Genomic DNA, 22445 nt, shown 5'->3' on the forward strand with positions numbered 1-22445 from the left:
TTAGTTTTAGATTTAAAAATAATGGAAATAGGTGGGGAAAGAAGAATCTATATAAATTATTGAAAAAAAAGCGGGTGGGGGGGGAAAAGAAACGGGGTGGGGATGGGGGGAGGGGGAGTTTAAGATCTAAAGTTGTTGAATTCAATATTCAGCCCAGAGGGCTGTAAAGTGCCTAGTCGGAAGATGAGGTGCTGTTCCTCCAGTTTGCGTTGGGCTTCACTGGAACAATGCAGCAAGCCAAGGACAGACATGTTGGCAAGAGAACAGGGTGGAGTGTTAAAATGGCAAGCGACAGGGAGGTTTGGGTCTTTCTTGCGGACAGACCGCAGGTGTTCCTCAAAACGGTCGCCCAGTTTGCGTTTGGTCTCTCCAATGTAGAGGAGACCGCATTGGGAGCAACGAATGCAGTAGACTAAGTTAGGGGAAATGCAAGTGAAATGCTGCTTCACTTGAAAGGAGTGTTTGGGCCCTTGGACGGTGAGGAGAGAGGAAGTGAAGGGGCAGGTGTTGCATCTTCTGCGTGGGCATGGGGAGGTGCCATAAGTGGGGGTTGAGGAGTAGGGGGTGATGGAGGAGTGGACCAGGGTGTCCCGAAGGGAACAATCCCTACGGAATTCCGTCAAGGGGGGTGAAGGGAAGATGTGTTTGGTGGTGGCATCATGCTGGAGTTGGCGGAAATGGCGGAGGATGATCCTTTGAATGCGGAGGCTAGTAGGGTGATAAGTGAGGACAAGGGGGACCCTATCATGTTTCTGGGAAGGAGGAGAAGGCGTGAGGGAGGATGCGCGGGATATGGGCCGGACACGGTTGAGGGCCCTGTCAACGACCGTGGATGGAAAACCTCGGTTAAGGAAGAAGGAGGACATGTCAGAGGAGCTGTTTTTGAAGGTAGCGTCATCAGAACAGATGCGACGGAGGCGAAGGAACTGAGAGAATGGGATGGAGTCTTTACAGGAAGCGGGGTGTGAGGAGCTGTAGTCGAGGTAGCTGTGGGAGTCGGTAGGCTTGTAATGGATATTGGTGGACAGTCTATCATCAGAAATTGAGACAGAGAGGTCAAGGAAGGGAAGAGAAGTGTCAGAGATGGACCATGTGAAGATGATGGAGGGGTGGAGATTGGAAGCAAAATTAATAAATTTTTCCAGGTCCCGACGAGAGCATGAAGCAGCACCAAAGTAATCATCGATGTACCGGAGAAAGAGTTGTGGGAGGGGGCCTGAGTAGGACTGGAACAAGGAATGTTCCACATACCCCATAAAGAGACAGGCATAGCTGGGGCCCATTCCTGTAAAGACTCCATCCCATTCTCTCAGTTCCTTCGCCTCCGTCGCATCTGTTCTGATGACGCTACCTTCAAAAACAGCTCCTCTGACATGTCCTCCTTCTTCCTTAACCAAGGTTTTCCATCCACGGTCGTTGACAGGGCCCTCAACCGTGTCCGGCCCATATCCCGCACATCCTCCCTCACGCCTTCTCCTCCTTCCCAGAAACATGATAGGGTCCCCCTTGTCCTCACTTATCACCCCACCAGCCTCCGCATTCAAAGGATCATCCTCCGCCATTTCCGCCAACTCCAGCATGATGCCACCACCAAACACATCTTCCCTTCACCCCCCTTGACGGCATTCCGTAGGGATCGTTCCCTCCGGGACACCCTGGTCCACTCCTCCATCACCCCCTACTCCTCAACCCCCACTTATGGCACCTCCCCATGCCCACGCAGAAGATGCAACCCCTGCCCCTTCACTTCCTCTCTCCTCACCGTCCAAGGGCCCAAACACTCCTTTCAAGTGAAGCAGCATTTCACTTGCATTTCCCCTAACTTAGTCTACTGCATTCGTTGCTCCCAATGTGGTCTCCTCTATATTGGAGAGACCAAACGCAAACTGGGCGACCGTTTTGAGGAACACCTGCGGTCTGTCCGCAAGAAAGACCCAAACCTCCCTGTCGCTTGCCATTTTAACACTCCACCCTGTTCTCTTGCCAACATGTCTGTCCTTGGCTTGCTGCATTGTTCCAGTGAAGCCCAACGCAAACTGGAGGAACAGCACCTCATCTTCCGACTAGGCACTTTACAGCCCTCTGGGCTGAATATTGAATTCAACAACTTTAGATCTTAAACTCCCCCTCCCCCCATCCCCACCCCGTTTCTTTTCCCCCCCCACCCGCTTTTTTTTCAATAATTTATATAGATTCTTCTTTCCCCACCTATTTCCATTATTTTTAAATCTAAAACTAAAACCTTTAGTCTTTCCACCCCACCCCCACTAGAGCTGTACTTTGAATATCCTGTATTCCATTCTTAATTAGCACTTTTCTCAGACAAAGACCACCACCTTCAACACCTCTTTGACCCTTTTGTCTCTGACATCTTTTGATTATCTGCTCACACCACACCCTCAATGTGTCTCTTCCCCCCCGCCCCTCACCCACCTTAAACCAATTTATATTTCTCCCTTGTTGAAACTATGCTGCAGTTCTGCCGAAGGGCCATGGAGGCTCAAAACGTTGACTGATTTCTAAGCTGGCTGATGATATAAAGTTAGTGGGAAAGTAAGCTGTGAGGAGGACGCAAAGAGTCTGCAAGGGGGAGATAGGCAGGTAAAGTGAATGGCAGATGAAATATAATGTCAAGAAATTTGGAGTTCATCTATTTTGGTAGGAAAAATTTTTAAAAAGCAGCATTTTTTGAAAGGTACAAATGACAGAAACTTAGCACAGGTACAGCGAGCAATTAGGAAAAAAAATGGTATGCTAGCCTTCGTTACAAAGGGTTTTGTATATTAAAGCAAATAAGTCTTACTGCAATTATATAGGGCCTTGGCGAGACTAAACCTGGAGTACTGTGTGCAGTTTTGGTTTCCTTACTAACTACAATTTTTCCTTAGAGACTTAACTACAACTTTAGAGAATGCTTGGGGAACAAATTGATCCATATCTGTTCGTGGGTTCCACGTTGGCACTGCTTACATTTTGACAGATGGATGCTGTTAAGTAGACAGATTGGTTCCCATGCCTCATTAATATTGAATAGGTAGGCTGTCAGTGCTACTCACACTGTTCTTTGGCAGCTATTTGTGCACCTGAAAATAATGTGCCCATGATGCTGTTTAAAGGCAACCTGTTCCTTTGAAAGAAGAGGTGCAGTTTGAACAATAAACATTGGACTCTGCCATGGACACTTCAGACATGCCAGAAATAGCTGCTATAAGAGATGTTATGTTCTCAGATGCTACATTGAGGTACCTTTTGGAGGCAGTCCACCAGAGGAGTGAAGTATTGTTTCACTGGGATGTCAAAGAATCTCCAGACAAGTGGGAGGCAGCAGTGGCAAGAGGGGGTAAGAGGAGTTGAATGTAGGGACATTGCATCCAGAATGTGTCTGTAGTTCTGCAAGGAGAACAATGATCTCACCAGAATTACCAAGGTAGGACTCAGATCTCGCATTAGTTTCTGCAGCTCTGCACCACCTACGGCCTCACTAATGTTCTGATCCCTATGGAAGAACTGTAAACCAAAATAACCAAATGGCCCCAAATGAAGAAATTGTCAACAAATTTCACTTTTTTGTAACTTATACTTTAACATGAATCAGAACAAATTAAACATGAATTCACAGGCAACATATAGTTAGTATGAACTACGAATTACACATGGAATAGCCGATACAACAAAGTTAATTTACAAAATTAGAAGTCTTTGTAGCGCTTCCTGCAGTAGAGGTTAGCAATAAAATTATAGTGGTACTAAATTTGTTTTGCATGCAGCATTTTTGAAAAGTCAGAAAGTTGTCTCTATGAGGCAATATAAATGAGAGCTTAATGAATCACTGGGCATAGAGATGTTCAGCAGATGATGATTTCTCGGTGAAGGGAAGAAATAAGAGATAGAACTATCTGTTAATACACCGACTAGTTGTCAACCCAAGATTAGGATTCCTATATAAGAGTAATATCAATGTCATTTGCAATTGATAAGGGATTCTCATCCACATCCCCTCAAGGCTTCTGATGCTCCTCTAAGTGATTCTTCTGCAATCTTGGATGCCTTTTTCCTTCAAGGCCTTCCAGGATTAGACCTTAAATAGTCTCTTGGGTAAGTTGATGCTGCTCAGTCTAATAAATGGTCTGAACATAACAACCCAGATTTTGCGCAAATAATAATGGTGAGATTATCAGAGCTCATTTTATTATGGAGTAAATTGAACAGCAACTTCTGGCACCTGCACTTGCAGAGGTAAGCACAGAAATCAAGAAGTTGCTGTCCAATTTGCTCTGCTCTTCCAAGAGCTTCACTACAGTGGTCCTCAACAAGAGACCCAGCATTAAAATACATGAAGGGCATCTTGATCACTTCTGGTTATAATGTTGTGTTATAGGGTTGGAGTAGTTTCACTAACTCCTGAAGACTGCCAGCTGCAAACACTAACGTTGGGAGGAATTTTATGGCCCCTCCCGCCAACATGGTTTTCTGGTACTGCTGAAGCCAATGGACTTCTGAACAGCTTGCTGCATTTTCCGGTCCCATCCCTGCTGCAATGCTGCATATCTACAGTTATAAAAACACTTCCATACACTAGCTTCTTCCCATGATGCTTTCTCCTAGATCACATGAGTATATGTCACTTTCTTCTATAACATCCCAGACTATTACAGTTAACCCTTTATGGGACTGAGTTTAACATAGGGCTGAATCGTCCATGTCCGCTGACGTCGGGTGTTCTCGGCGGCGTGAAGGCCAAAAATCAATTTCACGATGTCGCGAAATAAGTTTGCGATTGTCAATGGCGGGCCACGTTCCCTGCTATTGGACGTCAGGAACCTCATTGTAATACATCTGCATATTATTATAAGGCCAGCCCACCAGGCTCATCCCCTCACACTGGATCGTCCTCCCACATCAGCGTGATTGCACGCTGACGTGTTTCACAACAGCATATATAAGACGTACACTTGATGGGCTGCACTTTGAGGGAACTCAGAGGTCAGTACACAGCAACGTTGTGCAGCGCTCGCCCAGTTTGCCTGTTGGACTTCAAGGTTGAGGCACGTAGGAGATGTGGGTCAAGGGCTGCCATGTGGTTGAGGCGGCTTGGGGTGTGGGCAAGGGCTGCCCTGCAGTTGAGGTGCATTGAAGTGGGGGCAAGGGCTGCCTTGCGGTTGAATATAGTGCACAAACATATGCGGGGTTGGGGGGAGAGAAGCAGCCATGCATTAGGGAAACCTTGTATAAAGTGACCATTCCTCTGCAGCCAAGGCAGTTCAGGCATAGCCACATTGACATGTGTGGAGTTGTGTCTCTAGCTTATCTGCCCACTCAAGAGACATGAAAGTGCCACCAAGTGCTCCAGAGCTTTTCATCCCTTGGGCACAAACTGCAAACTAATGAGCATTTTTGTGGGCTGCAGAACAGTTGGATGACTGGGCATGTTGTACAATCTCCTTGCTAAAGATGGCCGTGGAGCAGTCATTGGTGGAGGCACTCACAGCCCCTGGCAATGTCATCATCCCGGTTTGGACCAGTCTCCCCCATGGCTCAAGCTAACAGTGCAGCCTTGCAGTGTGGGTTAGGAGAATGCCTGTGCCTGAGCTGAGAGCACAGCATGCAGTCCAATGGGCAAGGCTGCCGCCAATCGGTCAGGTGGAGTGGGGCGGAGGAGGGTGGGGTTTCGGGCAGCCATGCAGCACACTAAACTCTGGCCATCCAAATGGTGGCCCACACTCTGCGGGATGCATTACTGGCCTTCAGACTTAACCAAGAGAGGTTCTTAGTACACCCTTGCACCTCTCTCTCTTTCATCCTGTAGGAGGAGTACATCAGGAGCATGGAGTCTGGTAAGCTGGCTGTGTGCCTTGTAGTGTAGAGAGAGCAGAAACAACAGAGAAGAGAGCGACGAAGGCGCCCGGCTGCATAGAGGGAGGAGCAACGCCCTGAGGAAGAAGGGGCAGCAGGCACTCCTGCTGAAAGGGCACAGCATGCCATCGCTGGTTGGTGCCTAGCTAGACCCAGGCTCTATAGACGCAGCCTTTCATTCCTGCAGATGACCGAGAACCAGTGTCACAGAAGACTGCACATGTTTAGGGAACTGGTCGGTCACATCTGCCAGCTACTGCAGGATTTGGTGCCATGGGGACATGGAGGGCATCCACTGCCAGTGGCAGTGGAAGTGACTGCAGCGCTTAATTTTTACGCCAGTGGCTCCTTTCAGGGCTCCACAGGTGACCTCTGAGGGATATTACAAGCCTCCTCTTACAAATTCACGGATGCCATCTTCACAAGGGAACACAACATTTGCATTTTGCCTGGGAGCAAGAAAGCCAGGATACAAGACCAACTGGAGTTTCCAGATCTCAGGTTTCCCACAGGTGCAGAGTGCGATTGACTGCACTCACGTGGTGCACAGATCTCCGTCGCAACAATGGGTCAACTATGTCAACCGCAAGGGCTTCTGCTCACTGAATGTGCAGCTGGTGTGCGACCACCACAAATGCAGGCCTGCGCATGGTTTCCAGGAAGTGTCCATGACTCCTACATTCTCAGTCAGTCACAGGTCCCTGATGTCTTCCAGGGCCCACAGAGGCTACAGTGTTCGTTCCTTGGAGACGAGGGCTACCTGCAGAGGATGTGGTTGACACCTGTGTGGCGGCCTCAGACTGCAGCAGAGCGACAGTAGAATGAGGCTCATGCTGCAACTCGCAACTTGGTGGAGCAAACCATCAGGATGCTGCAAATGAGGTTCCAGTGCCTGGACTGGTCTGGTGGAGCCCTGCAATACAGTCCACAGAGGGTCACGCATTGTCATCGTGTGCTGCACCCTTTATAACTTGGCGCTGTAACATGGAGAGTTGCTGGCTGAGGAGGGGATACAGGAACTGGAGGTCTCCTCTGATGAGGAGGACGTCGATGGTGATGAGGGTGAGGAGGTCTTCGAAGGAGATGATAATGGCGATGAGGCCCTTACATTGGCCAGATGAGGCAGCCACGCTCAGGAGGCCCTCATAGCTGCTAGATTTGTGGGCACGCAGTGAAGAGATACCATAGTTCCTCACATTGCATCTATGAATGTTTGACTCCAGTCTGGCTTATGACAGTGAACATACACTCTGTTATCATGCTCTTGTCATGGAGATGCTCTAATAATCGCCCGATGCAAGGAGGATGATGACAACATGCAGTGAGGACATGCCATAGATCTTCAAACAGCCTCTGAGAATGCCTGACTCTTGTCTGGATGAGGGCAGCTCACTTGTGCTCTGTGATCAGGGTCATATCATAGAGACGCAGTTGAGAAACTTTAAAAGCACCTGATCCTTTGTCAGCCTTCAGCACCTGAGTCCTTCAGTAGCACAGTGTCACTGGTCACAGATTCTGAAGCGATGGGGGCCAGCCCCACCTTAAAGGTGCTGAGAGCACACAGAGAGAATGACGGAACTCTGTGATGCATGCCCATTACATTCTTGCAGCAATGACAAGCACCGTCGAGGTGCAGGCATCACTAATATGTGCAGGGAGTGTAAGGCTGGACCATCACTTCGGTCTGAAAGTTACACAAAGCACAGGGAAGATGCCCTGGACTGAGACTCCTGCCTTTATCTTGTGCAGAAAGTTATCACATCTGAGTGATACGAACACAGCTCACCAGAACAAGCAGCCGTAGGCAGCGAGACATTCTTGGGAGTTTATTGACAATAGTGAACATTATATACAAGTGATTAACACCCATGCCCAGGCTGTGCAACTTATACCTTCCTGCTGGAGTTGAGTGCTGATCATAATCCAGCTGATTGCCGCCATGTTGTGGTACCGGCTGGTCACTTTGACCCCAGCCCCGGAGTTTGTCACAAAAATCTAGAGAATGCTCGTCGATTTCTTCTGGGACAAAAGACTGCACTGGGTCGCTGCTGAGACTCTGAGTCTCCTGCTTAGGGAGGGCGGTCAGGCGCTGTTGTGCCTACGCACCCAGGTGGCGACTTTCCGCTTTTAGGCCCTGCAGCAATACCTTTAGGTCGAGCCCCCTCTGTGACGGTGTGCCCCGACGATGTATTTTTTCTGCCAGGTGCATGGCCTGAATTATGACGTGCAGCTCCTGTTTATAGACCTGAGGGGTCTTCGTGGCTCCTTGCAAGCATTGCCTGTCTTTTACCAGGACCTGATCAAAGTCTGGAACATGGTCGCTTTGCGACGCAGCCCCTCGCCGTCAGGAGTAGCGCTTATTGTCAGAGAGCTGCTGCTCAGCAATCCACACCTCCACCATTTTCGGTGGCAGGCAGAAAGGAGGGCCGTGGTGCTGGAGTGACCAGGATCAGGGCTGTGCTGGGTGTGGAGGAGTGGGCAGGATGATTCCCCAGGAGTTGGCTCAACGTGAGTCGGTGGACGTCTGGCTCATGGTCAATTCCATCCAAAACCTTAGGACGGTCGTGCTCAGCCCCGACGCCATACTGGGACTCGAGGTGGCGCAGGTGCACAGCAACATTCCATTCGGACGGAATTCCACATTGGCCTCAAGCCCCAAACCCTCCCTCGGGAGCTAGAGCCCCGCAACGTGAGTCACCTTGCGGAAATGCCCTCCATGCCCTTTAAAATGGCGTGGAGGGGTTTCCAGTATGGACTGCTGCTCCACACCCTTCACTTCCGTGCCCTCGCCCGCCACCTGGACATGCCCTGGCGTGCCTTGTTGCCGTCCGGTGGCGGAGGTCCCCAATGCAGGGCCCTTTACGGGGGTGTCCTCCCACTCTCCATCGGAGACCTGAGGTGGAGGGTGTTGCACACAGCAGTCTCATACAATCGTAGGTTGTGTCGGTTGACGGACTCCCAAGATAATTGCATCTTTTGTGGCCTTTTGGAGTCTGTGGGCCATGTTTATATAGGGTTTCTTAGGCTGCACTCCCTTTTTAGTTATTTGAATAACTTTTTATTGATGTTTTATTTGCGCCTCAGTCCCATGCTCCTGACCTACGGGCGCCCGGTGCGGAATGGGGCCGGGAGGGAGGAGGCTCTCCTCGTGAACCTGCTCCTGGGCCTGGCCAAGTTGGCCATTAACAAGTCCAGGCAGCAGACGATCGAGGGGGTCATCCAACCCGACTGTCTGCCCCTCTTCCGGGGCTACGTTTGCTGCCGGGTGTCCCTGGAGAGGGAGCAGGCGGTGTCCGCTGGCACCATCGAGGCCTTTCGTGCTGGGTGGGCATTGTGGGGACTGGGGTGTTTTATTGACCCTCTTAATCACATTTTGGTTTAATGTTTGCAAGTTTCCTTTAAATTTTGTCTTTTGCTGGGGACAAAGTTGGGGGCTGGATCTGAAGCTGCAGCTCCGAGCTGGGGACAAAGAGACTGGGGTGGGGGGCGGATCTGAAGCTGCAGCTCCGAGTTTCCCTTTAAGGGGCTGCCTTTTACTTTTTCCCTTGATTTGTTAATTTAGTTTATTTGTTTTGATTCAAAAGAGTTACATCATATCACAACAGCCACCAAGGGTTCATTGACCACCTTAGGAGGTGGAGGATGGGAGGAAGCGTCTGTCACATCCACATTCTGAATGGGCTATCTGTGAGTGCATCATCAGACTTTAATTCCAGTTAATTAAAACCAGACCCCATTTGGTCAACACTTCCCCACCTTACCACCACTCCTGTTACAGATCATAACAACGCCATTTTGACCACAATCCTGAAAAAAAAAGACTCCACAAAATAGCTATTCCATTTCCAACAACACATCTAATTCTCCATACAAAAATCAACTAATCATCCTTGTCCATTCCCTTTGTGCCTGTCCTGTGGGTGCCTTTGCCTGTCCTAGTGTTCCTACCCCAGTAGCTGCAGCATGGCTGGTGGAAGGCTGCTGACTCAATGGGGCAAACTGCAGATGCTTTCACAGGGCAACCTCAAGCAGCTTGGCGTTTTGAATGCCCAGGTTCAGACTGCACTACTTCACTGAGTGAGGCTACTGAGCACTAATATCCACAGCCATAATGGCAGCAGTCAAAGTCTGCCTGGCACTGAGCTTCTCTTGCATGGCAATAAGCAGAGATTTCATGACCTCAGTCTCAGCTTCCACTGCAGCATTTAGGTATTGGGTAGCTTCTGCTGGTGCTGCAATGGAAGCTGAGACGCCAGCCATCAGATGCTGCATCATGTTGTTTCTGGAAGTGTTTTCACTTCCATTCTGGGCTCCAAGCTTGGTGTAAAACCTTGTGATAAGTTGGCACCAGACTCCTCCATACTCCTTCACAGTGATACCAGGCTCTGTAGCACATCTGTCAATGCACCAAGTATTTCCACATTCAAACCCCTATCAACCTCTTTTTGTCCACTGCCCCACTGAAGTCCTCATCTGAGCCTGCAGAACTTGTGTGTGACCTCATCCTTTTGTCAGCTGGCAGTTGCACTGTCCCTTCTTCCTAGCCTGGCTGCAGCCTGCTCATTCCCATTGACACACTAAAGTGCATATCCCACCTCTATACTTACTCCAAAGTACCCATATCTGGGCCGATGGCTGCAAGTATGAGATCAAGTTATAATGTGTTCTTCCTCTTCAGACTGCTCTGCGCCTTCAGCTTCAGGCACCATTGGCTGGCCAGGTGGCAGTTCTTGGCTATATGAAAGTATAAATGCACAAGCGGAGGTTTAGGTGAAGGAAGGGGGATTATGGGTCAAAGCAAATATTGTATGGTTATGCCACTTGCAGCTTGTAAACCATGACAAGTTATGGGATTAGGGTCAAATAGGATTTTCCAAAGCGAATTAGACAGGAACATACCATCCTCCTTGATGGCTTCAGCAATGCTGCTGGCCACGGCCTCATTTGTGGCTGCACCAATGATTTCCAGCACCATCTCTTCCAAGGGGATAAGCATATGCAGTTATGTCTGCGCCCTGCCGGTTTTTTGTTGTTGCTGTCAATTGTGAACCACCTCATCCTTTAAGAGAAGAAAGCGTGTCAGAGAGTGTGATGGAATATGTTTGGGTGACGTGCCTGCCACAGCTGAATAGCTGGCAGCATATGCAAGTTGTGAGATGTGAGTGTGCGGCTTGTGGCTTTGTCAAGTGTGTGAGGGAAGTGAAACATGAATGTGAGCTTTGAGTCATGGTTAATAGACTGTGGGCAGGTAGTGAAGGGGGTGTGGTGAATGGAGGCAGTGTGTGTGTGCAGTTAGTAGGGTATGACATAGAAGGATGCATTCACTGACCTTGACCACTTGTGTGAGATCATTAAACTTCTTGCGGCACTGCATCCAGATCCCTGCAGCAACACTGCTAGCATTGACTACCATGCCCACCTGCTCCCACTGCTTTCTGAGCATTTGTCTGGATGGCTTCCTGAGGAAAGAGCACCTCTTTCTTGCTCTCCACTTCCTGCCCCATGACTCCATTGTGACTCCCTAAAACCTGTCTGGGGCAAGTTCTCTTGCCTGTTGTGCCTATTTCTGGGCATTCCTGAAGGTTTCCTAATGTTGCCTAAGAGTTTCAGGAAAGTATACAGCTTCAGGGTGAGGCAGATTCCAGGGAAGGGCCCCTCGAGTGATATCCACCTTGATGACCGCTGGCAATGCATGTTCACCTGCTCCACCAGGAAGAAAGTCTTGTTCCAGGATGCTGCAGATATCAGCAATGATTTGCCATGAAAGGTTGAACCTCCTGAGGCATTGAAGCTCACGCATGTTGAGAAAGCTTATCTTCCGCTTGTAGGGAGTCTTGCCTCCTTCAAGCTGAATCCCTGTGTCCACCCCATCTGTCCTGCATATGACTGAGGAGAAGGAAGTTGGTGCTGCAGCTAGTGTTGTTTTTGCTGCTCCTGGTACGGTTGGTGTTGCTGCTCTTCTTGTTCCCCATTAGAGTTTCAAGGTCCAGCTGCATAAGCTGCTCCCATGTTGCAGTGAAGGCTGACAGCAGGGAAGTGCAGATCATGTTGAGTGAAGTCCAAGGCAGATGAAAAAGCTTCCAAGAAGCTGGGAAATCAGCTGTCAATCAGCAAAAGAAATTATCTCAGAAGAAATGCTATGAGCACCAGCCTCTCACCTAGGTATGGCTACGGCTTTCAATTTGACTCTTCCATGGCTTTCCAGCCTGTCAGTTTCACTGAAGAAGCACTTTCCACTGTTCTCTTACCTGCTTGATCCTACCAAGTTCCACAAAGCTCAGGAAATCTGCACACTGACTGTTAAAGCCAGAATTTGGGGATAAATCCTGAATTCATTATAGATTTAATTATTTTAATTACTTACCCCATAGCTTGATAGGGGTTTCTTGCTTTCCTGCATATCCTCCTGGGTTAAACTCGGAAGAGGGCAGGATCATGTTGGGTTTCTGACCCAACACAACATTTTGGGGCTTTGAAGCCTCTGCCTGTATTTGAACCTGATCCCTTTGGCAGTTAAAATCCTGCCTTATGCCTCTATTTGTAGTTTTGTCTATCTGGAAAGGCAAGCCAGGGAGCTCTCCTGCAAAGCGCTCAGGGCCAGAAATATTTCAATACATTGGGTATGAGATGTTTACCGATTACTAAGACAGATAATAAGTTGTTTATTATTTACAGCCCTTTAGAAAAATGACTTCCATTAGCATATTAGTCATATTCCACTCAGAGCATCTGTTAGTGAACTTTGCTTTTAAATCCCAACATTTAAAAGTAATATTTTTTCAAATCCTTTTTCTGAAAACATCGTCAAAAAATATGGAATTGTCACAGGTCTCTTTGCAGGATAAATTTGTGCAGCAGACAGCTCATATCTATGATCCCCAGGAGCTGAACAAACTGTATTGTGGGGTGTCTCCAGATAGATCCTGGCTTCTGAAACATTCCTTAAGCGTGTTCAATTGTATCTCTGATGGCTGAATCGGACACCATTATCTCAATGCCCATCTTATATCTTGGATTGTCACACATGTATAATTTATGGATACAAATAGGAGCTGCTCAGGAGCCACCCCAAAATATTCCCTTCAGGTTGGAAGAGCGCTAGCATGCTGAAATGGATTATAATGAAAACATTATGGTCCTACCAGGGAAATGAGCCTTTAATTTTGTGCTGTGGCGCTTCTGATCTGAAATGAGCATGCAGTTCAGAATGGAATCTTTTTGTTTTTATATGGCCATGTGGGTGTATTCTCCAGACTTTTGCAAATTCTGCCATTCTGTAAAATTGCAGTGCCCTTTTATGCTATAGCAGTGATCAATGCGGAAGTGGTGAAATTATAAATGATGCATCCATAAACTCGCTTAATGTATCTATGTGCAGCTACTTGGTTTATATTAGTGCTGTCCCCAATGATCCCTCTTTTTCCAAAAAGTAGAGGTACAGGGGAATTCCCAATGGACAACCTATTCTGCTCTCTTTGAAAAGTGAAGGGTTAATGGAAGCCCTACTGTTGGATCCTGGTCCCTAGTTTAGTTGGACTAATGGATCTGGGTTGTACGCTTGAATCGGGATGACCAAGTTGGTACCATAGACAGAGTAGATCAGCAGACAGTTCTTATGTGGAACACATTCTATTTGTTTACAAAGGAACTCAGCAGCTACACTTGTGTGCTTACAACTCAAATCCTGTCTCTACATACAGACTTTAACTCTAGGATACTGGCTACTAAGGTAGCCCACGTTACTCCACGATTGGCTACTAAGATCATGTGATCTTCCATTATACATTCTTTTTAAAGTTATATTACACATCAGATTACTACATTCCTCCCCCTTTACTCAGAAATACTTTTTTACAGTTACAATTACAATTTTTTCAAATATCAAATTATTTACACAGATAAGTAATTTACAAATTCAGTTTTTCGGGGGGTTTCCTTATGCGTGTAGAATGTCTCAGCTCTACAGCTTCAGATGCTTTGTCAGGAACTTCCTTTTCTGGCATTGTCTGAACATCAGGTTATTCGATAGGCACTTGCAAATCTTTTTCCTCAACTCTTGCAGGTACAGCTGATCCTTCAAACACATCTGTACTCAGTTGAGTTCTTTCAACAGGAGACGTTGACGCAGTCGTGAACACTGGTGGTATCATTTCTTGATACTTTGTTTCTCTCCTCCTTACATGATCTATCTGTCTCCGTATAACTCGGTCTTCCACTTTCATATGGCAAGAAAGACGTCCAGTCACTGCACTTATTTCACCTGACAACTATTTGGGTCCTTCTCCAAAATTTTTCACATATACCATCTCTCCAATGATAAACTTTTTGTCACGACTATGCCAGTCATGCATGACTTCCCTGTATGCTTTCCACCTTTCCCCCTAAATTTGGCATTATTAAACTCAATCTAATTTTGAGAAGTCGTTTCATCAACAATTCCGCAGGTGTGACACTTGTTATCATGAGAGGTGGTCCTATAATGGAAAAGAAAATGTGCTAGCTTGGTTGCTATGGAATCTCCTGTTAATTTCTTCATGCCAGTTTTGAATGTTTGAACTGCTCTCTCGGCCAGTCCATTTGAGGAAGGGTGGTACAGTGAAGTTTTTACATGAGTGATACAATTGAGGCTGATAAACTGTTGAAACTCAGCACTCATAAGTGCTGTGCCTTTGTCTGATATGACCACTTCTGGCAGTCCGTTGATAGCAAAACTTTGAGGCAGCTTGTCAATTGTCGCAGAAGACTTCACCTCATATATGTCCATCCATTTTGAGTGAGCGTCAATAATAAGCAGAAACATTGTTCCCATAAAAGCCCCATATAGTCAATATATAATCGCACCAATGGACTCCCTGGCCACTTCCATGGGTTGTAACGGAGCTGTAGGAGGTAACTTTTGCACTTGCTGACATTGCATACTTCTCACTCTGCTATTTCTCCATCCATTCCAGGCCACCATATGTAGCTGTGTGCTATGGCCTTCATTTGAGAAATACCTGGATGTGCACTATGTAGTTCAGTTAACAATGGCTTTCATCCTTTTGGAGGAACAATCACTTGAGCTCCCCACAATAAGGTGCCATCCTGGCTGGTTATCTCATATGTTCTGTGAAAATACAGTTTCATTTCGTCAGATTCCTGCTCTTGTAACCAATGGTGAAGAACTTGTTCATGTACTTTGGATAAGACTGGGTCTTGGCTTGTCCAATCTCTGATCTGTCTAGTACATACTGGTGATGAATCTAAGAAGTTCAATATTAAAGCAAGTTCTTGAGGAACTGGAACATCCTCATCATTTTCTTTCAAATGACTAAGTGCGTCAACGTTTGCAATCTGATTTCCAGGCCTGTGGTTGAAAGTATACTCATACGCTGCAGAATCAATGCCCATCCCTGTGTTCTTGCTGAGGCTATGGGTGGTATAGCCTTCTTCTTGCTGAACAATCCTAGCAAAGGCTTGTGGTCCGAAACAATAGGAAAATGATGACCATGTACATACTGCTGAAATTTCTTGACACTAAAGGTAATTGATAAGCCATCTTTTTCTATCTGTGAGTACCCCTTTTCCACTGTGTTGAGCGTTCTTGATATGTATTCAATAGGTCATTCTGAGCCATCGTCCATTCGATGGGAGACCACTGCTCCCACTCCATAGGGTGATGTGTCACATATCAAAACTAACTCTTTTCTTTGATCAAAATGCACTAATAGGGTGAATGAGTGTAGCAGTTGTTTCACCTTTTTGAAAGCTTCTTTCTGTGGTGTTTGCCAAGACCAACGTTGGTTTTTCTTGAGTAGGTAATACAAGGGTGCCAGTTCTGTCGAAAAATTAGGCAAGAAGCATCCATAGTAATTGATCATCCCAAAGAGTGATTTGAGCACAGAGGTGTTCTTTGATGCTGGTGCATCTCTAATGGCTTTCACTTTTTCCTCAACAGGATAGAGTCCCTGTGAATCTACCCTGTGACCTCCTTCGCTTGGAACGTGCACTTTTATTTTTTTAAACACACTCCACCTGTGAAAAATGCTTCAAAACTTCTTCTAAATTTGCTAAATGTTCCTTTTCAGTGAATCCTATCTCCAGAACATGATCTAAATAAACTACAATGTGAGGCAATCCCTGCAATAAGCTTTCCATTGTTCTCTGGAATATGGTGCATGCTGAGGATACACCAAAAGGCAAACAGATATATTGGTACAACCCTTTGTGTGTATTAATTGTGACAAATTTCTGGGAGGCCTTCTCTAATTCCAATTGTTGATAAGCATGACTCATGTCAAGCTTCGTATAGGTGGTTCCACCTGCCAGCTTAGCATACAGGTCTTCAATTTTTGGTATGAGGTGTTTGTCCAACTTAGCCACTTTTTGACAGTCAATTTGTAATCTCCACAAATTTGAACACTCTGGTCAGGTTTCAGTATGAGGTCTATTGGTGCTGCCCATTCTGAGAACTGCACAGGTTGTATAATTCCCAGTTTCTCTAATCTGTCCAATTAGGCATCTACCTTTTCCCGCATTGCAAAAGGTACTGGTCTTGCCTTCTTAAATCTGTGGGTAGAGTCTGGATCCACATGGATTGTTGCTTGTAGTCCCTGGATGTTTCCAAGTTCATCTTGGAAAACTGAGGCATATTGTTGTAGCAGTTCAGGTAGCCCATTGGCTCTCAGCTGAAAGATCTTCTTCCAATCCAATTTAATATTTTTCAACCAGGTTCATCCAAGGAGGCCTGGCCCCTCACCTACCAGCATCAAGGGTAATTTTACTGATTGATTTCTGTACTTTACAGTGATCCTGCTTATGCCTTTGATTTTGATGTCTTCTCCCATGTAAGTTTTCAATTTTGCATCTGTTTCTTTCAAGTTTAATTTACATTGTCCATGAAGATTGAAGGTATGCTCACCTATTACTGTAGCGGATGCTCCTGTGTCCACCTTCCTTCTGATCAGCCTATCATTCACCTTTACTGTTACATAGATAGGTTCTGTTCTTCCTACCTTTAAATTATACAACAAATAAATATCAGAATCTGTCACTTCAGGCTCTTCTACATTATGGATCTCATGGAGATTTTTCTTTTGATTGAAAATCTGCCTGATTCTATCCTTGCAATGTCGCATGAGGTGTCTGTTTCGATGGCAGTAAAAACATTTGATTTTTTAAAATTTCCACTCAATGCCAGGTTGTCTGCTTCCACTTCTGTTACCATTATTCCATGTTTTAGCTGCTGAGTCATTTTTAAAAAATTTGTCTGCTAGCGGTGGCGGCTTCTCGCTTCTTGTCAGGGTCTTGAATTTTCGTGTCCTTTTTGGCTGGGGCTCCTTGCCCAACGTGGAGGATGGCACCATTTTGCGCTCCCTGTATGGTTTTAGAGTTTCCTCACTGCGCTTTCCATGGCCAGTGCTATTTTTAGCGCCTTCTGAAAATCCAAATATGTTTCAGGCAGTAATCTCTTCTGAATTGCATCTTCATTTATACTGCACACCAAACGATCTCTAAGTATATCATTTATAGATGTACCAAGCTTGCAATATTCTGTTAACTGTTTCAGACTTGCCACATAACAAGCAACTGTGTCCCCTGGGGCTCTATTTCTTGAATTAAATGTGAATCGTTGCATCGTTACCAAGTTGCCTGAGCTGGTGATGACACTTCACAAGGTTCAGTAAGTCATAAAAACTTTTCGAATCTGGGGCACTGGGTGCCGTCAAACTTTGAATCAATCCATAGGTCTCACTCCCGCACGTGGATAAGAGGATCGCTCACCTCTTCTCCACCCCCACAATGTGGTTAGCTTGGAAAAAGAACGCGAGGCATTCAACATAATGAGACCAATCATCCGCGGTTGGGTCGAAAGAATCAACCCTTCCAAACTGCAGCATGCTTTGAGGGGACTGTTTTGATGATTAGGATGGAAATTCTACTTTCAGCCATCGTGTGAGCTATAGCCTGATTTTGGTTCACTTAGTTTCCTTTCTTGCTTTTTCCTCATCGCCGGTTTGTTGGATCTTGGTCCTTAGTTTGGTTGGACTAATGGATCTGGGTTGCATGCTTGTTCCGGGATGACCAAGTTGTTACCATAGATGGAGTAAATCATCAGACAGTTCTTATGTAGAACACATTCTATTTATCTACAAAGAAACTCAGCAGTTACACTTGTGTGCTTACAACTCAAACCTTGTCTCTACATTACAGACTTTAACTCTAGACTTCTCCCACTGACTGCTGACTACTAAGGTAGCCCGCACTACTCTGCTTTGGATACTAAGACCATGTGATCTTCAATTATACATTTTTCCTAAAAGTATATTACACATCAGATTACCACACCTATGGTTTGGTACAGAATCAAATAGGAAAGTATTTGGAATTGGAAAAAAAAACACAATCAACAAAATGAGACTGGAATAACTTCTGGAAACTTACCACTCTGGCTGCTGAGCTTTTTAAATTTAGCTCCAACATTTTTACATTGAAATGGACATAAGTTACAAGATGGAAACAGGTTATTCTTCCCAGCCAGTCCATGTTGGCACTCACCCTGCCCACAATAAATTACTTCTAATCGCACATACCCATCCTGTGTCCAGATTCCTTCAACCCTTTTTTCTTTGTCCACCTATACAATCTAATCTTGAATGTTGACTTAGGGGAGGATTTTCCCCTCGTCGGGCGGGCGCAGCGGGCGGGTCCCAGAACGGCCACGAGACCGACTGCCACCTGCAATTGGGCTCCGACTGCGGTTTCATGCTGGCTGGCCAATTAATGGCCAACCAGTGTGAAAAGCGCACTAAGAGACTCAGCGCTGCTGGGATGGAGTAGGAGGAGCACGAGCGCTGAAGTGTGCGCAGGCGCGGGGGAGCGCACATGGACAGCTCCCTGAAGGTGCAGAGATGCCTCAGGGAGCTAAAGGATTTTAAAATAAAAAATAAACTTTTTACATATTATATAAACATGTCCCCATATGTGACTCAGTCACATGAAGCGGGACATGTAAAAATGGATGTCAAAAATGTTTTTTTTAGTAACCATTGGAAACCTCAACCCACCATGGATGAGGTTCTGTTAAAAATGCAAAGGCCGCCTGGCCTATTCACCTCCTCGCCAACCGAACGGTTGAGCGGGCAATGAAAAATGCAACTTAATTAATTACTTAAAGGCCTTAATAGGCCTCTTAATTGTTGGCAGGTGCGCTGCCGCCTCTTGCGCACACCCGGCAACCGAAAGATCGCGAGGGTGCACGATGACGTTGGGACGCTTGCCTGACGCTCGCACACTATTTCACTCCTGTTCAGGTTGGGCGCGCCCACCTGCGAGACGAAAAATTCTGCCCTTATTTTCTGACCGTGTGAAGAGTTTCCCCTGCTCTCTGCTCTAAAATCTCTTACATTTAATCTTGTTAATGGCACCTCATTTGTGACCATTCAACACCTGGATACAGACTGCGTCTATCTATCTATCCCCAACCTTTCATAATTTAAAGCGTTTATATCATGGGCAGAATTTTACCCTTGGTGTGTGGGCGAGTGTCCGATATGCCTAAGCGTGAAATAAAGTGCGTTGATGTCGGCCGAGCGTGCCGATGTCAACGCACACTCTCGCGATATTTCGCTAGGAGGGCACGCGGTGAAGTTGGAGGCATGTCTATCATTAATTAAGTGGCCAGATAAGGCCCTTGAGAGACCAGTTGTCTTCGACTTTACAAAGCCCGTGCGATTTTCAGGCTATTGCACAAGCAAAACAGGCAGGCGGGCAGGGATAAGAGGGGTCAGTGGGCTTGACAAAGTGATTGGTGAAGAGTTCAGGATATCACTTGCTGCTGGTTGCTTCTGTGAACAGGACAGCTTAATTTCACTTCAGAGCTGCATTCAGAGAATTTAGAGACTTCAGTTCAGGACTCAGTGTTGTCTTCCAGGCCCCCGAAGGATTCACACTGCAGGTATCGGACAGCCTCCCCTTACTCTGGTAATGGGGATTGTGGTCTCCGCTGGCGGCACCTCCTAAGAGGAGGAAGAGAGAGGGCCAGAAGGGGGAGGAAGCCAGGTCTCCCTATTCAGCTTCCAGGGGAGCAACCTGTGGGAGGAGAGGAATAGGCACAAGAGGCGCAGGGCCAACATGAAGGCCAAGGCAGAAGGGGCCACAGAAGACATCACTATCCTGCTGCCAGGGTTTACAGGTGGTGATGCAGCTACTTCAATATGTCTGAGATGCAATGCTGAAGAAGGCTCTGTCTCTCAAAGGAGACATTGACCTCCATCTGTCAGAGGATTAGCCCCGAGAACAGCTCCAACACCACTTGGTGGACACCCCATGTCAGTGGCTCTGAAGGTCACAGTGGCCCTCAACTTCTATGCCTTTGGCTCTTTCCAGGGCTCAGTGGGGGATCTGTGTGGAATGTCCCAATCAGCTGTCCACAGTTGCGTCAAACTGGTGACAGACACTCTGTTCAGGCGTGCATTGACTTTTATTCATTACCGTATGGATGAGGCCAGCCAGGCTGAGTGAGCCAGAGGCTTTGCAGTGATTGCTGGGTTGCCCCGCATCCAGGGTGCAATTGACTGCACATGTGGTCATCAAGGCGCCAGCGGGTGAGCCAGGTGCCTTCGGCAACAGGAAGGGCTTCCACTCCATGAACATGCAGATAGTGTGTGACCACAAAATGCAGATTCTGCAAGTCTGTGCAAGGTACCCAGCAGCTCCCATGATTCTTGCATCCTGAGACCTTCCCGGGTCCCAAGGTTCTTCAGTGCTCCAGCCTGGCTGGATGGATGGCTGCTGGGTGACAAGGGCTATCCGCACAAAAGGTGGCTCATGACGCCTCTCTGCCATCCAAGAACAGAGGCCGAGCAGCATACAACAGGAGTCATGCCTCCACAAGGGCGGAGGTAAAGAGAACCATAGGGCTTCTCAAGATGCACTTCCGATGCCTGGACCATTCAGGGGGCACACTCCAATAACCCCCAGATCATGTGCCACTGATAGTGGTTGCATGCTGCGCCCTCCACAACCTGGCACTGGCGAGGGGGGATGCAGTGGAGGAAGAAGATCTTGACGCAGCTGCACAGGCAACAGATGATGAGTCCAGTAGTGAGCCTGAGGATGAGCATGGTCAGGAGAACGCTGACAGCATTGACGCTGACCTGGGTACTTGATCCCTGACAGGACCAGTTCCTTGGTCAACAACATACACTATGTGCCATTGCAATAAAGTTTAAGGAGTCACTCGTACATAATAACATCAAGGCTTACCCCATACCTGCAGAACAAATGAAGCATCCAGAGGCTTGTTGCAAAAAAAAATCTCATTTACTGCTGACTGACAAACATTGCAGGAATTAACATTGACTGGTGTTTTACATCACACCATTAAAAAAAGAACAGAAAAATGGGGGAAACAAATATCACCCATGATCAGGCCGTGTTGTGTTTAAGGTGCTTTCAGTTTTCACTAGCGAGTGCTACGTCCAGGTGCTCTCCCCTTGCTGGCACCAGCATTGGAGACAGCCTGCTCACTCTGCTGACTTGTTGGCCTTGGTGACCTCGGCGGGCATCCTCTGACCCATAGAGCCTGTGCTGGCCCTACCTGGGAGGGAGTGGGCAGTGCCACAGCTGGCATCTCCCCAGTCGCCGCAATCTCATCAGGTGCCACGGTGACTGGCAGAGGGGCGGAGGAGCTGCTGCCTTCATCTGGAGTGCCCCGAGAGGACCTGCAGAGGTGACAGGCAGCTCATGCCGCAACATGAGTTTGCTCTAGACCTCCCTACTCACCATTGATGGACGGGCACCAGGTTGAGTACTGGGTGCCCAATCCATCTCCCACATTGACACTGACCAGATGAGGTCATTGCCGGTGTGATGGCAGGTCCGAGCGCATCCCCAGGAACCCCTGATTGAGTCCCTGGAAGAGGCTTTCCATGAGAGTCGCCACTCTCTCCATGGAGGGGGCATTGCACTCTACCATGAGCGTCAACGCAGTGCTTATGCTCCGCATGGACTCCTCCACAACGGACACCATGGCACGCATTCCCTCAAATATCTCCGCCAAATTCCAGCAGCTGCTGCCTCTTGGACGACTCCAGAGGCCCGTCATCAGTCTTCAACTGAGCATTGTCCTGGTCTCCAGCAGTTTTCCGACTGCCGGTGTCCTGGGCACTATCTGTCTCCGCCTGCACCTCAAGCGAGTGTGAAGCGCCCTCACCAATGTGCACTGAGGTACTAGACGCCAATCTTATGCCCACCTAGGTGTTGATATCTGCACTGGTGCCTGCTTGACAGAGAGGGTTTGACGCAGGTGCATGGTGAGCATGGTGGTTCTCCGGGGTCAGGGATGCGCCTTCAGGCTCCTCATGACGAAGGGTTGCTGGTGAGCCTAAAGGGGAGAAGAAGGACATGTCATTAGTTTAACTCATGAAACTGTCACTATGCATGCCTGGCACCCTGATGAGACAGAGATCGTCTTTCCATTATCAATGGGGATTCCAGGTTCGAGGCTCACATCAATATAGAGACTACACTGGTTTGGTTGCCAAAAGCCACACTCTCACCTCAGTGCACTGCATTCTTACCTCCCTCTGGCATCTCAGCCTCACCGCAGC

This window comes from Cetorhinus maximus, chromosome 16, assembly GCF_964194155.1.
Source record: "Cetorhinus maximus chromosome 16, sCetMax3.hap1.1, whole genome shotgun sequence".
NCBI lineage: Eukaryota > Metazoa > Chordata > Chondrichthyes > Lamniformes > Cetorhinidae > Cetorhinus > Cetorhinus maximus.